This window comes from Euprymna scolopes, chromosome 46 (genome assembly GCF_053919585.1).
Source record: "Euprymna scolopes isolate OS-2025 chromosome 46, ASM5391958v1, whole genome shotgun sequence".
NCBI lineage: Eukaryota > Metazoa > Mollusca > Cephalopoda > Sepiida > Sepiolidae > Euprymna > Euprymna scolopes.
Window position 1 is genome coordinate 204,078,483 of NC_136527.1, and position 11,653 is coordinate 204,090,135.

Genomic DNA, 11,653 nt, shown 5'->3' on the forward strand with positions numbered 1-11,653 from the left:
GTCAGGCTAACCCAACACGCTGCTTTCAATTGGCGATGACAGCTTTGTAATAGCTCGTTGTCCGAATATCGCTGGTAAATTGTGAAACAAAGATCAACATGGCGCGTTTCGTAGAGAGAATATTTGTCTGGCTTAGAACACTGTGTTTGTAAGCAGACAGTAATTAGTGTAGATTACAAATCGACGGCTCTCGAGTGAATGTTGGAAGTGTTTCATTGTGAGGTACATTGCGAGGAGTTCATGGCTAAACGTTCTGTAACATTGTTCTGCCAGTTTCAGTTGAGGAAGTGAAGTAGATGGTTGAAAGTCTTGTATAGCCTTCACCTTTTCTGGTAACGAAGATATACTCTCTGGGCTGATAATGTGGCTCATGAAAACTAGTGACGAAGCACCGAAAACACATTTACCAGGGTTAATCCTCACCTGTTATGACGTTAAATGGACTGGTCTCACTTCCTCTGCCAACAAGCATTTTATCAGAAAACTGACCCAATTTCATTTGTATACATGTGTAGTGGAAGATGAGATCTCGTGAGATTCCACGAGACTACACCTTATAAATCCATGGCTGCCATCTTTAATTTCTCTTTCTCTCAGATCCCATCCGAAGGTAAGTTGTATGACCGCACGACACACACACGGGGTCGCTTTCCTCTTTGATTATTACATTCAACTTTTTACTCCCCCTGGTCTCCAGAACACACATTTGGCATGGTGGACGTGGTCGTTTGTTGCCGGCACTCCTACGAAGGGGGACTGGCTTGACTACTTCATCTTCATTGGAGATCTCAGAAGATGTGTCGGAACCATTAGCATCAGCTTTAGGGCGTACAGTCATACCATCAGGCTGGACTTCTTCATCTCCATCAGAGCTCTCCGATGGGGTGCTGGAACTATCGGCGTCAGGGATGGGGTTCACAGTTGTACCATTGCGGGAAATAAGACTGATCCACAGGTCATCGTTGGACGATTAACCATCACTGCTACTCGCCAACAGGTTCGTATTCAGGGCAGGCCGGATATCCTTCACATGGTGTGGAGTACCATTGACTAGCACGGCTTGCTCACTGATAATGCCAGTGATTAGCCCTCTTTTAAAGCTGCTGGTGCATTGATTATTGAAAGGCTTCACCCAAACAGTGTCCCCTAACTCATACGGCCCTCAGGTTTCCTGCTAATAAGGCAGACGGGCGTCAATGTCCTTGATGCGCACTCTATAGCAATGGATCGCATTGGTGGGTGCGCTTGCAGCAGTCATGCCATCCTTTGGAGTAGCATTATATCTATAGACCGCCTATGTGATCGTGCATTGTTTTCTTGCTGCGATCCTCTTCACACTTCGATGCCGTTGCCACTTGGTACATATGCACATCTGTGCCTGAGCTGGATCCCCCAATCGTCTACAAAATGTCTGAACTCCCCACTGCAGAAGGCCGTGTCAGTGTCTGTGAGGATCTCTCCAGGCGGCCCCCTTCCATAAAATATGGACTCCAATTCATGGTGTCATACAATTTTTGTGGCACCCAAGTGAACCTATCAGCAAGGTTGCAATTTGAAGTGACCAGTACCGTATCCACAGACAGGTTGTACTCTGTAACCAGCTTTTTTACCGTCTCCAACCTCCGTCTGAGCAGCATCTCGTGCTGCAATCGTGCGCACCCTAGTCTTGCCTATCAGTGTGTCTGATATCTAGTGGTACACGCATAGTGAATCTGAGTTCATGTGTAATTTTCTGATTTTCCACTGGAATGCCAGGTTGATACCTTTTATCACGGCATCGAGCTCTGCCAGGTTGATATTAGCAGCGTCACTCGCCGGTCACAACCAGCAAGCGGGCTTAATCGTAGCACCATTCTTCTCTAACAGCACACCGATTACCAGAGAGCTCGCATCCACCCACAAATTCAGTTTGTCTCTCTGCACGCACTAGTCTCCTTTGGCGGGGTCATCATGCGTTACCCTTGCGATGGTCTCTTTCACCACGCAAATAACAGATCGTCAGCTGTTTCATCATCCCAGTCTTTGGTGACTGGGCTTGCCCTACTTTTTATGATGCCTGTTGCCATGCGAGTCCAGTAACACCCTGGTATGTGCCCCACAAGTTTTCCACACAGGAAGAATACTGCTCGACTCATGAAAACATCGGGCACTTCAGGAACTGCAGTTCTTCGCCTCCATTTCAAAGTCCATCGCTCCTGCCGAACGTTCAGGCCCAAGACACGAACGCCATTTACCAAACGTTCTGGATCCTTGCACGTCAAACCAAACTCAGCCAGTTTGGCCCTCACACGTGACGCCGACACAATGTCTTCGTTCACATATATGTCATCAAGGTATGTCGATGTCCCATCTTTTATTGTCTCTTCCTGTGACAACACAGTGTTAATAATGGTCTTCATTATTTGGGGTGCTACGTTCAGCCCAAAGCCTAGTCTGGTAAGGCAGTACCTCCTGAAAGCAAACACTACCGTCTGAAATGCCCACATTATTTCACTGATTCGGACCTGCAAATATGCTTTTCTTAGATCCAGCAGGGACACATTGGAACCCTGCTGGCACCATTCTCGTAACTTGCTAGCACAAACGTCAGCATCTGCCGTGAACGCATCAACATACGTGTTCAGTTCACAATAGTCCATCACTGGCCTCACCTTTGCTTTGTTGTGCTGAGCGACTGCCATCAACGGAATCAGTCCTTTGGGAGGTCCAAGTTTCTCATAGGGGTAGGGAATCAACCAGCCATCCTTGATCCAATCACGAAGTTCCTCTTCATATGCAGGCCTCATTTGGTCGGGCACATGGTACTCTGTTACCTCGTTTCGCAGTTTGACTGGTTCCTGGTTTTCCGACCACTTCCACGCGGCTGTCCAAGCCTTCTGCTGCTGGTAAAACTCGGCAATAAAGTCTGACTGATCAATCTTCAAAGCAGCACACACTGGAACCTTCTCCCTAAACTGTATCGCCCCCGTCTGCGTTATGTGAGCACCACCTAGGGCTCTGATGGCATCATAGCCTAGGAGCAGGTCAAAGCTGAGCGGTTTCTCAAGTACTACCAACGCTTCGATGTTAGCTGAATTTCCAGTGTTAGTGCGAATGTTCACAGTGCCAACCTCGCAACATGTCCGCATTGCTCCATTGAGGATGGTTAATCTAATAGTCTTCTTATTCCAAGTACGACAGAGGCCCGCACTCACTGCGGTGCGAGAGCACACAGTCGAAGAGTATTGAGCACAATGTCTCATTGACATAGACCTGAATGGTCTGAAGCGCCTCGTCTAATTTCTGTTTGGGGAAGACGTCAACGCTGGCACCTTGTCCCCGACCCCGTTTCTCGAACAATCCCGGGCCATATGACCAGTCTTATTACATCGGATTGCAATAAAAATAATATGAATGTAATATTAAAGATTATTTTAAAAAGTTATCGAATTAAAGGTTTTACAAGTGTAAGCAAAAAAGAAGTAAAAAAACTTAACTTTCATTCCAGGAATTCAATAAAAAAAAAGAAAAGAAAAATGAATTCGTTGTTGCTTTTGTGTTGTTTGTTAGAATTTTTTTCATTAAATGAAACAGCTATTTTTGTGTATGTCTAATTCATTCAGAAATAAAAGTTATGAAAATATAAACAAATGTGGTTAAATACAATGACCCCACAACTCAATCTTCACTCTTCAATCCTGCAGTCCAATGCACTTCTGACAGCAATTGCTTCTGCCAAACAAAAAAGACACCCTCTCTCCCAAATACAGGCTTTTTATAGGACAAAACCGTCCAAAGTTATTTGCATACTCTTCCCATGATCTCTAGTCTATAAATAGACGCAGTGGCCATTCTCTTCTTATTCTTTCTTCTTTCACTCTCTGAAGCGGGCGTTGCCAGTGGTAAAAGGTTTGCACGATTTTTTTTTTACTACACGCCCCCATGATCATTAAAGATCATTCACATCTCATAATCCCGTGTCCAGATCGGCGCATTGCGTTCTCTTTGCGGTCTCTGCATCTGCACCGGTTCATCTTCATCACTCACTGGCTCAGTACCACCATCCTCATCACCTAAATGGACCACACGCCTTAAATCTAAAACATGTCGTGGCATTCCATTGACACTTAAGTTGTTTGGGGATTGCACTCCTGTTATCACTCCTCTTCCCCACTGCGTTGTGCATCGGGCATTAGGCGGTTTCACCCAAACTTCTTCTCCTATTTGGATTCTGGCTGGTCCTTGATCATTAATTTCCGGTGACATGTCTCTAGGATGCCTCCATTCGTAATTAAAGATTGCTCTATGTGGTACTGTGTCATCTCTTTGCCCGACCTTAGGGGACATGTTGTACCAAAATGTGGCCTCTTCAGGCGATATTCTTCCTCTCTCAGCTATTGCTTTCACGGTCCGATGATGTCGCTCCACAATGCCATTTCCTCCAGGTCTGTAGGCTGCCCTGTAATAACTTTTAATCTTCCATTTTTTTAGCATCGTCTGAAAGATTTCTGAGCGAAAAACAGTGCCATTGTCCATTATCACCTCCCTTACTAGACCTCGTTCAAGCATCACCTTTTCTAATTCAGTTGAAACTGCAGATGCGGCTTCTACTCGCAGTTCCTTCCATATCGCCAGTCTACTTGGCCCACAATCAATTATTGATAAGTACGCTCCCCCTCGGTAGTGTGCTATGTCAATAGCTAGTCTCGTCCAGTTCGTTAAAACTCCAATTTCCCCAGGATAATGTATATTTGGGGCAGGATCGATCGATTGACACCGAACACAGTTCTTTACTATCATCTGAATTTCTTCCCGTTTTACATTCGGATCCACTTGCCTCACCAAATATAATGTTCTCTCCACTCCCATGTGATGCATGTCATGCAACTCTTTAATTTCTCCAATTCCAAGACAGCATATCGGCGCCTCCTCTTTCTCAATTAACCACTGTTTTTTTTATCCGTGTTAGCGCATCTGCCTTGTTTCTTTCAGAAGGCACAAACACTGCTTTTATTTGCAGTTTCAATTCAGATATCAACTCTCTAAGCATCCCTAATCTCCGCTTTATTATCACTTCTCCGGCACACTTTGTTCGTATTCTGCCACTCTCCTCCACAGTAGAGTTCACCCAACTGAGTACAGTGGCTGAATCAGTTCTTATTACAATATTTGTCAGTCTCCATTTGATAGCTAAATTGACACCCTTTAGAACAGCATCTAATTCAGCTATGTTAATGTGATTAAAGTCATCACTTTTCCTCAGCCAAGTTGCATCTTCCGCCACCACACCGCCAATCTCGACAACCACGCCAGTTGCAATATTGCTTGCATCACACCACACGACTCCTGTGCTCACTTCAGGTATGTGCCAAGCGCCATTAACAGGGTCTTCTTTTTTCACCTCAGCTAGAACCTCCTGCATCACTTTCATGGTTCTGCAATCAACTTTTTCTTCACAATCCATTCCATTTGCTCTTCTTTTCACATAACTGCATGCTAATCGCAGCCATCCAGCAATTGGATAGTGCCCCAATAATTTACCACAGATCGAAAATAGCTCCCGCCTACTAATTTCTCCTCCCATCTCTGGGATCTCGTTGCCTCTCCTGAACATTAGCGCACCCATCTTATTTTTCATAAGCTAAAGGCCCAGTGCCGCTCCTCCGTCCAGGGATTCCGGAGATTTTGCTGCTAACCCAAACCCCTTCAAATGTTCCACAACTTCCTGTGTCGATATTTTCGTTACGTCTACCATTATATCATCAATGTAATAATCAGTGGCCTCTTTCGTCCTACTTCCTTTCTTTAATACTGTTTTTAAAATGGCTGCCATAATCTTTGGTGCGACATTGTCCGAATCCTAATCGTGTTAGGCAATAGGTTTTTCCTTTATAACAGACCAGCTGGTACTGCCATAGTTCCTTTGCCACATGTAGTTGCAGGTAGGCAGACTTAAGGTCCACTATTGCGGTCCCTCCTACCAACTGTCTCCACTTTCGTATCTTTTCATCACATACATCTATTATGTCACTCACTGTATGACACGCCACAAAACGGTTCAACTCACGAAAGTCGAACACTGGCCTAACTTTCCCTTTTGTGGCCTGAAATACTGCCATCAATGGCAACACGCCTTTTCTTTCTCCTTTCCATGGTAACAGAATACCATCCGATATCCATCTTTCCACCTCTTTCTCGAATTCTAATTTCTTATCGCCTTCCAGAGAGTTTTTATAATATTGAACTTTGTTCTGCAATACTGGAGGCTCTCCCTTCCATGTCCATCTTACTGCCCATTTATCTCCATCGAAGTTTGCTTCAAAGTCTTTATCCTCGATTTTGCAAACATTCAGCTGATGGGCAGCCACGGCACATTGTATATCTCCAAACTTCACTTTGGCTTTCTTTATAGTTACACCTCCCAGTTCATTAATCACGTCCATTCAAATTATGACGTTGATCCCATCAACGATGTGATTCATCAAGATTGCCCTCACCTTTACGTGCATTCCACAGACTTTTATCTCCACTTGTTTGGCTCCTTTACATTCTATATTCCTCCCATCAACTGCTTTCACTGTACCGCTCCTTCCATATCCCTTCAAAAGTTTGGAATTGATTAAAGTAGTGGTGCATCCAGTATCGACAAGTTCAGTCATTACAGAATCATTCCCCTCTACTTCTATTATAGGAAGAGGCCAGTATCGCGCCTTCATTTCATTGCTAGGGTAGCTTGCGGCGCAGAAGCTCCCCCTTGCCCGTTTCCCTGAATCTGAGGACAATATCTCGCAATGTGGCCAAATTTCCCACAATTGTATCATGTTGCCCTGGCCCTAGGAATCTCTGTGCAATCTTTTTTTATGTGCGGTCCTTGACATCTAAAGCACTGAAGGCTTGATTCTTTCTTTCCCTTATTAGTCTCATTAGTTTGCGCACTTGCGGCCAATGTCCGAGTTTCTACGACCCTTTTGCTGACTAAAAGCCGTGCAGTCGGTATCAGTTTGCTGACATCCATTCTCTCTATGTTCGGTAGCTGCTGTAATGCCACAGATACAGCGTATGGGAATCCAGTTATGAATGCCAGTTTGGCTGTATGTTCCAGCCCTCTTCCCAGATATCCCGCCAGTCCAGCCAATCTTTTGATTTTATTAGCATAAACATCCACCGATTCTCCTGTCCACTTTAATCGTTGCAGTTTTTCGTATGCCTCAAAAGGCCCCTCAGTGAAGGCGGTCGCGAGTCTCATCTCTATCAGTTCTGCATCTTCTTGTTCTGCATTATTCATCTCAAGATAGAGAGCGAGTGCATCTCCCTGCAAAAAAAGTGAAATAAAACTGGCAAGGTCTGGCACATGTTGAAGCTTAGCCACCAGTTTTACTTTCTTTATCCATCCGACTACATCACCTTCTCCACTAAAAGGTGGTATCACATCTTTTCCCAATCTCAACATCCCAGATTCCATGATCTGTTCTTTGCCAAAATAGCTTGTGGTTAAATACAATGACCCCACAACTCAATCTTCACTCTTCAATCCTGCAGTCCAATGCACTTCTGACAGCAATTGCTTCTGCCAAACAAAAAAGACGCCCTCTCTCCCAAATACAGGCTTTTTATAGGAAAAAAACCGTCCAAAGTTATTTGCATACTCTTCCCATGATCTCTAGTCTATAAATAGACGCAGTGGCCATTCTCTTCTTATTCTTTCTTCTTTCACTCTCTGAAGCGGGCGTTGCCAGTGGTAAAAGGCTTGCACGATTTTTTTTTTTACTACAACAAATAAAATAAAAAGATTAAAAAAAGATTTTAACGTCAAATTATTTAAAAAAAAACATCAACTGCTAAAGAACAATGAATTTAGGTCATCAAAACACGGTGTAATCAGCATTGTGTTACTCGTGTAAAAATGTCCGTTCATTAGTTAAATGTACCGAATTGATTTCCTGTCAAAATGTATAACGGAATTGAACGACACTGAGGTTACAAAATGATGCGCACAAGAAATACCGCCATTTGAACCCGGTATCTGTCGTGTACGAGAAAAGAAAAGGGAGGAAGAATATGAAAATCGTAGCACTGTCGGAATTAAAAGGCTGTATAAAAGGACAGGGTTTTTGCGAGAGGGTTGGAATGTAATTGCGATTTTGTGACGACGAGGAGTTGAGAAATCTAGAGAAAATTGTGTTACGCAATTGGAGTGAATATTTTTCACGGGTTTGTACGAACGAGGATTTCTTTTTAGAGTTAAAACATTAAATTCAACTTTTGTCATGTTTTAACCTTCTCCTGTTTTTTTTGCTGTTGTTGCTTGTAAAAATGACTGCAAATCGTTTCTCCATGTTTCTTATTCTTGTCCGAGATTGTCGGATGAAAAGTTTACTCTATTGGGGGGGGGCAAAAGTTTCATAGTTTTTTAGTTTATGTTTGTGAATGCTAAGGTTCGTAGTTATTCCCTGACGCCATGTTGTATCAGATCGATACAGGTGTTTGTAACTGAATTAGTAAAGGTTAGTGAGAACATTAAGAGAAGAGAGACACACGTGTGAACGTAATAGAAACTATATTAACACTGGAAAAGAGGAGTAGTTTTTACTACAACAATATACCACGTGATTACGTGGTTGAAGGTTGCAGGCATTGGTGATGGTGGAAGTAATCACAATAAAGGGGAAGTAACTCGCATTATTCGATGTATACAACAGCTGCTATCAATATCCAACTTCCTGCTTAGTGACCATATTTATACATTGCATTTTGTTGCATTGTATAGTAGTCGTCCTCCAGTAGAACCTTAGCTAGTTAGTCCTATAATTACTGGTATTATAGCGATCTTCCCAAGAATCCAGTTTCGTTTCTTGTAAAAATTGGCATTTTGTTATCTTTTCCCGCTCGGATCTGTTTAAACAAACATTGTTGCGCATGCTTACTTCTAAGGTTGATTATTTATCTTTCTATGTTAGGTTTAATAGCTCCGTTTTAGGAACGTATCAACTACTCTTTCTGGTACAAGTTTGCAAGACTTGCTACAATCGACATCTAAATTTATTCTAGTAGACATATTTACGCATTCCATCGTGGCTTACACTATTTCTATGTTGCAAAACTACTCATCTTCTTAAAAGCATCAGTAATTTAATCTTTATGTCATCATAATAGAGTTATCTTAATTTTAGCAAGTTTATACAGTCTTTTTTTAGTCTATAGCTTTCCTTATTTATATAGTTCTGAGTAAACTCACCCAGAATATACCCTTTCCGCTGTTGGTTGGCCTATTCTTTTATGGAGGATTTTAGTGTCTCTTTTGGAATATTTATGGTTTTTTTATTCTCAATTATTTGTTAAATAGTATTGTTCCAAATGTTCAACTAGTTTTGTTAAGTTAAATTATATATAATGTTTTTAAAATTTATTTATAATAATAAAATACTGACTTTTGTTAAGTGGTGTTGAAGTTATATAAAACTGACTTAAAGTGGTGTTGAAGTTATATAAAACTGACTTTTGTTAAGTGGTGTTGAAGTTATATAAAACTGATTTTTCTTAAGTGGTGTTGAAGTTATATAAAACTGACTTAAAGTGGTGTTGAAGTTATATAAAACTGACTTAAAGTGGTGTTGAAGTTATATAAAACTGACTTAAAGTGGAGTTGAAGTTATATAAAACTGACTTAAAGTGGTGCTGAAGTTATATAAAACTGATTTTTCTTAAGTGGTGTTGAAGTTATATAAAACTGACTTAAAGTGGTGTTGAAGTTATATAAAACTGACTTTAAGTGGTGTTGAAGTTATATAAAACTGACTTAAAGTGGTGTTGAAGTTATATAAAACTGACTTAAAGTGGTGTTGAAGTTATATAAAACTGATTTAAAGTGGTGTTGAAGTTATATAAAACTGACTTAAAGTGGTGTTGAAGTTATATAAAACTGACTTTAAGTGATGTTGAAGTTATATAAAACTGACTTTAAGTGGTGTTGAAGTTATATAAAACTGACTTTAAGTGATGTTGAAGTTATATAAAACTGACTTTAAGTGATGTTGAAGTTATATAAAACTGATTTTTCTTAAGTGATGTGGAAGTTATATAAAACTGACTTTTCTTAAGTGATGTTGAAGTTATATAAAACCGACTTTTCTTAAGTGATGTTGAAGTTATATAAAACTGACTTTTCTTAAGTGATGTTGAAGTGATATAAAACTGACTTTTCTTAAGTGATGTTGAAGTTATATAAAACTGACTTTTCTTAAGTGATGTGGAAGTTATATAAAACTGACTTTTCTTAAGTGATGTGGAAGTTATATAAAACTGACTTTTCTTAAGTGATGTTGAAGTTATATAAAACTGACTTTTCTTAAGTGATGTTGAAGGTATATAAAACTGACTTTTCTTAAGTGATGTTGAAGGTATATAAAACTGACTTTTCTTAAGTGATGTTGAAGGTATATAAAACTGACTTTTCTTAAGTGATGTTGAAGTTATATAAAACTGACTTTTCTTAAGTGATGTTGAAGTTATATAAAACTGACTTTTCTTAAGTGATGTTGAAGTTATATAAAACTGACTTTTCTTAAGTGATGTTGAAGTTATATAAAACTGACTTTTCTTAAGTGATGTGGAAGTTATATAAAACTGACTTTAAGTGATGTTGAAGTTATATAAAACTGACTTTTCTTAAGTGATGTTGAAGTTATATAAAACCGACTTTTCTTAAGTGATGTTGAAGTTATATAAAACCGACTTTTCTTAAGTGATGTTGAAGTTATATAAAACTGACTTTAAGTGATGTTGAAGTTATATAAAACTTAAGTGATGTTGAAGTTATATAAAACTGACTTTAAGTGATGTTGAAGTTATATAAAACTGACTTTTCTTAAGTGATGTTGAAGTTATATAAAACCGACTTTTCTTAAGTGATGTTGAAGTTATATAAAACCGACTTTTCTTAAGTGATGTTGAAGTTATATAAAACTGACTTTTCTTAAGTGATGTTGAAGTTATATAAAACTGACTTTTCTTAAGTGATGTTGAAGTTATATAAAACTGACTTTTCTTAAGTGATGTTGAAGTTATATAAAACTGACTTTTCTTAAGTGATGTTGAAGTTATATAAAACCGACTTTTCTTAAGTGATGTTGAAGTTATATAAAACTGACTTTAAGTGATGTTGAAGTTATATAAAACCGACTTTTCTTAAGTGATGTTGAAGTTATATAAAACCGACTTTTCTTAAGTGATGTTGAAGTTATATAAAACTGACTTTTCTTAAGTGATGTTGAAGTTATATAAAACTGACTTTTGTTAAGTGATGTTGAAGGTATATAAAACTGACTTTTCTTAAGTGATGTTGAAGTTATATAAAACTGACTTTTCTTAAGTGATGTTGAAGGTATATAAAACTGACTTTTCTTTAGTGATGTTGAAGTTATATAAAACTGACTTTTGTTAAGTGATGTTGAAGGTATATAAAACTGACTTTTCTTAAGTGATGTTGAAGTTATATAAAACTGACTTTTGTTAAGTGATGTTGAAGTTATATAAAACTGACTTTTGTTAAGTGATGTTGATGTGCCATTTTGAGGTTTGAATTTTGGGAGATCATCAGATATTACCTGTTGTTCACGATAGCACCACGATACTGTTTGTCAGTCTCCTAGTTACCCTTATTTTTTGCTTCTGTGGG